Source organism: Haliotis rufescens, unplaced genomic scaffold (genome assembly GCF_023055435.1).
Source record: "Haliotis rufescens isolate VD_foot unplaced genomic scaffold, xgHalRufe1.0.p SCAF_1, whole genome shotgun sequence".
NCBI classification, from domain to species: Eukaryota; Metazoa; Mollusca; class Gastropoda; order Lepetellida; family Haliotidae; genus Haliotis; species Haliotis rufescens.
Window position 1 is genome coordinate 29,584,186 of NW_025963779.1, and position 6,000 is coordinate 29,590,185.

Consider the following 6,000-nt stretch of genomic DNA (forward strand, 5'->3'; position numbering starts at 1 on the left):
CGGTTTGCCTTTCACTTGAATTTCATTTTTAATTTAGTGACCATTCTCCATGCTCACAATGCGCTGAAACATCTCCGAACCATCTCTCATCCGATTTCCATCACAAGCCATCAATCTTTACACTGTTACACTGCCACTTTAGCATATTTACATTAAAGGGCATGAAACTTTAATGCTCTCCTTCCAGGCTTAAGATGGTGGGGAGTATACTTAATTGTTTGTGGAATTCGTAAGAGATGTCAAATGTCAGTAGCATTTAACGTTGAAAAGGTTGCCGTGCTATTCAGGAAACAGAAAGGGCTTTTTATTTAACCTTTTGTGACTGTAACTGCTATGTTGCAGTGGATTGCGCCATGGTGGACATGTCATGCACGATGGCTTCATCAGCGGAGTGCATTAATTGACTGTTGGAATGAATGGTATATTATAGTCACTGTGTCATCCTGGCGTGTTTTTTTATAGTCAGGATACTACACAGGAAACACGTTACAAAGCAGGGTCCCATCAGGCCGATGAGGCACTTATTCTTCTTCAAACATATAAAAAAAAATGCATATAAATTTTATATTTTAATGATACCTTAACACGCGCGAGGTGATTGGGAATGGAGACCAGACCAGATGTTGAGTGTGTGCACGGATGTTCAGCATGTAAAATCCCGTACACCCCGCCAGTGACGCATGTAACGAATTTATTATTATGAATTCTAGTTACAAATATGTATTTCGTTATATATATGTTTGTGACAATTGAATCTGCCCCGTGACCTCGTGATGATGTCAGTATAGACAGGGAACCTACTTTTGTGGGTTTATACAAGACGGCGACTGACGAATCAAATTATTTAACAAGTAATGATGAAAGAGCGCATGGAATAATTAATCATAGACGCAGAGTGACAGTGACCCAGCAACGCTTAAACTCACTATGATACATGCAGAGGTCTTCAGCAACCCATGCTTGTCGTCAAAGGCGACTATGCTTGTCGTAAGAGGCGACTAACGGGATCGGGTGGTCAGGCTCGCTGACTTGGTTGATGCATGTCATCGTATCCAAATTGCGTGGATCGATGCTCATGATGTCAATCATTGGATTTTCTGTTCCAGACTCGATTATATACACACCGCCGTCATAAAGCTGCAATATTGCTGCGTGCGGCGTTTAACAACAGACAAACAAAAACATCAACACGGATACACCACTCAGACACAGTATACTGACCCAAAGCGGACCTTGTTTTATCCACCTAATGCCAAGCGCCAGACAGGGTAACAACAAGTACCATCTTATAAAGTCTGTAGGTATGACGCGGCCAGGGGATCGAACCACCGACCTTTCGCTCTTCGAGCAGACGTTCCATCCACTAGACTACAAATCGGAGGCAGCGAACATACATACAACGAGGGGCTGAGGTATTCAAAAATCAATATACTGATAATGACCATGAATAAAATATATCTGATACCTTGTCATGAAGTTTACATGGGTTCCGTGTGTAATCAATGCGCAACAGGGAAATACATACATACATGCATGCATACATACATACATACATACATACATACATACATACATACATACATACATACATACATACATACATACATACATACATAAACTAATCCTAACACTATAATCGGGCTCCAGGCTATAAAAAACAAAAACACAAAAAACGTCAAAACTGATTCTTCAGATACTTAAAAGCTACGACAATCTCCGTAAACTAGGCAAAGACATAGAAATAGTTTGGATCCCTGCCCACGTCGGAGTGTTTGGTAACGAACACGCCGACAAAGCAGCGAATTCAGCATCAACCTTCCAATATCTAAAAACGAAATTAAAAATATTACTAAGGAATTTTTTTCTAAAAGTGGCAAAACAACTATCAGAAAACAAACTGCAAACTAAAACACCTGCTACAAAAGCCACTCAAAACCCCAAAATCATAAAACCGAAATGTAACGGGGCAATAACCAACTTACAAACAGGCCATACCAAATTAAACTCACACCTACACCAAATTAAAAAAAAACACCAAACAGGTAAATGTCCACATTGCAACCAAACAGAAACTCCAGAACACGTAATACTATATTGCACACATTACCAACAACACAGAAGCACACTTACATCAACACTCAACTACAACAACCAAATGACACCAGCAACTCTACTAAACCCCTTAAATAACTTACACACCTATAAAGCACTAGGCATTTATCTAATCAAAACAGGCCTACTAGGCCGCATTAAAAAATGAACCCAACCAACCACAAAAAATCCCGAAACACAACAAACAAGCTACCAACAAAACATAAATCTATAAAACACACAACCTCACAAACTCCTTTAGTTCCCCTACCTTATTAGCATGGCATATTTCTAAATTCCAAATTAATTGAGCGACCATAAAGCCCCTCCAGGTTGCCTTACCTTTCGGACATACTCTTCTCGACTGCGTCACTAAAATGGCCTGGCGGGCCCGTGCGCGAAATACGCGGAAAGTGCATGTTTGTTTTGCTTTTGTAAGAATTACTAAGAGGGCGATTTGTGGCGATTGACAATCCACCTTCCAGACTGAAGGATCAGCTATCCCAGGGTGTCAAGACACCACTCCAGTTCTTGGATGCTGTTGGCAAACTTCTGAAGATGGATTTAGGTTGTGTCAGTGTGACAACCTCGATGTGAACTGTGATGGGAACTGTGATGGGAACTGTGATATTAACTTTAACTGAACTCTAAGTGGCGAATATGTTAAAACAATGGATTTAAGGGATGGATGAATTAAAATGTTGAATGAAATAAAGTAAAAGAGGGTATCAAGCATCTTGAGTCATTTCTTTTGTCTATAATAATTTCATTTCTGTAAAGTCCATTTTCATGATAGGGGTTAATTACCTGATTAATATGTGCAACCAGGTATGACATTGTTGTTTTAAGGTGTCTCACAACTGGGCTGTCTTACTAATGGGAGGAGAACGTTTTAGCTTATGGAAAAACTTTAAAATCAGTTCAGATAGAATAGGAAGCCTGTTGATTCTCACTGTACATTAGTTGGTTCATCATAATTGATGTTAATCACTCCTGTCGATGTAGCAAAAGCAATTTCGAAAATAGAACATGGCCTTTAAATAATATTGATACATGCTTTTTACGTCAACTTAAGAAATGCATATAACGATAAAGTTAACGGTCCTATTTTTAAAAAAATTCATCAGAACGATTTTATATTGTAAACAATTATATGATAAAATCTCAATCACAATTACTTCCAGATACCTGGTGAGTCTTATATGGGAAGCAGATAAACAAATACAAAACCTGCAGTTATTCACGTCAGTGTTAACGGTCCATGCTCAGGTAGGCTGATGGCACTTGAATATTTCAACGGGACATTATAGCTAATAACGCTACTTAACTCAGAGCTCTTATTTACATGGACCGATTTGACGCCGAGTACTCTCCGCTGCTGGAGACAACATCCCGATCGAGATTTAATGATCTGATGAAAGAAACTGCGCATAGACTGTATTAAACATCTTGAACAATGGTTCAGAGCAATTAATACTTTATGCTTTCATTAATTTCCGCGCCTAACGAAGTGAGCCCACCGCAGCTAGCTATCTCAAGGGAAGGATTACTGTCGGTGGTCTCGGGTTCGTCCCGCTAACAGTAAAGTGTCTCACACTTTAAATCAATTATTAACACATCAGCCATAGAGCGACAACTCGTCCAGTGTTTATGCAATACAAAGTGTCACACCAAGAATACCGTGACGTCCTTTGTTCCGAGGAAGTAGCCTGGTCAAAGAGGCTCGCTTACTGATGGCGTCAAATATGAATGCCAGCCTCTTTTCCAAGAACCTAATGACGTTTAGCGTGATTGCATTATTCTGCTCAGACTAATAATTAATATTTCGTAAATCGGTTAGGGTATACTTATGGCGATTCTTTAATAATTGAGTATACAGTAATGATATTTTATGTCGCCCTGGGAGCGGAATAAAACATATAACTTTAACTGTGAATATCCAATAAGGAGTTGATCTTATGTTGTTTAGATGCTATGTCTGAGATACATCTCCACGATCCTAGTCAATACTCTGTAGAAACCTCATAAACAACTCTTCCATCATGAAGTTTCTGGGGTGGGGTTGGGTTGGGTTGGGTGCGTCGTGGCGTGGCGTGGCGTGGCGCACTACTCTAGTCACGATGTGAACAGGAAGGAGTGTTGGTGATGGTGCGTACGATGTGACAAATCGTCATCATATATTTTTTCCCTACATATTTGCACATACGTAGCATCATATCGATGGGTGGAGGTTTCTTGGCAAAGTGGACCAATCGTTGACGCTTGCTTCCAAACGAAACATGGATTTGATTCCCCTCATGGATAAACGTGACACCCGTTAATTATGACCTCAATAATATTGATTTGGTCTGGCTTATCATTAAATTCGATTTGTTGAAATCAATACGTTTACCACCACAGACAAGTTAGATTCTCTCATAACCTTTCACCTATTTTACACTGGGCGGTGTGGCTGGCGAACATGGCCTGCATTTTCAAGTGGAACGACTTCAAAATTTAAAGAAGCGGTGTATCTATATATGTGCTATTATGCATATTACGTGTTGTTCCATAATTAATATGATGAAATATGTTGTAACGTATAGGCCTCTAAACAGGCAAAAAGCATGTTGCCAATCCAATTTCTTTCCTGACGTAAGCTATTGTTTCTCGATTGAGTGGTGTGCACAATGCGTTCATCCGTTATATTTTAATGTAATTTTGATATTGATCCAGACAGGTGTTATTCTCACTGCATTTGTTCCTTTTCGTTTGATCTATGACCTAATTAAGCACTAATCTCTCTTCAGTTATCAACAGGGAACGTCAATTCGTCACATTTTGCTCAATTGTTTTAAAATATGTATTTCTATCAAACTTATTTACGATCCCAAATTGGAGTATATTAATACTAGCCATATTGTATTTCTATAAGCTGGGTTGTATTACAATCTTGTTGTATATAAATAAAATTTTATACTTCTATTAACCGAATTGTATTGAACAAGTTTCAAGTTACATTAACTCACCTGCTTCTATAAACGCGCGCACAGTCGTAAATCATGAATCGTTAATTGTACAATAGTTTGAGTATTCATATACTAATGACTATACATTAACTTTATTATATACCTAATAATGATTGACATATTTTGAGAAACCTTCCAATGTAGCAACATGTGTTCCGATAAAGTTCGTTATTGTTGATATGTAACAGTATTCCAGTTATATCACGGTGTGTCAGCTTAATGATGGAGAAAAGCCCGAATTTATGCAGGTTTCAGACGTTTATGCTTCTAGGTTTGTCGTGGTTTGTCGTGGCACTTGGTGCTGACAAACCTAGAATCTTCATCGGGGCGAACCGGGATTCGAACCTACATTCATGGGTTTCTGATGTGCCCAAGGGACGCAAATCTGCACAGCGAATCGCGGCGCCTTAGACGACAGGGCCACCCGTGCCCTCGAATGAGTTGGGTTAAAGAACTCTGGGCTATATTTCAGTAATGCCACGGAAATGTTTTTTAAATAATGTCCATTGTACGATTTCAACTCTATCATGATCATGTGATCATGAATAACTATCAAATAGTGATGATACTAGGTGTTCGTTAAAATGGGTGCGTATCCTGCCCCAAAGATGGCACCCGTCACAAACACATGCAAGGGCAAGTAAATAGTTCAGTCGGGTTCTTAAAACAATGGTCATAAGTGAAGTCAAGCATATGCTGGACATCATACAAAGTCAGGTTCACTCAATTTCCTTTAATAAATGTTGGTAAATTTACAAATGAAAAATAAATGAATATTAATACCTATTTCAAACTGGTATATTCTGAAAACATGTATTTGTATAGTGTTGTATTATTTCGGCCTACTTACTTTTCAAGAAGAGTAGAAGTGTGGCATTAACATAAAACCCGAACATGAACC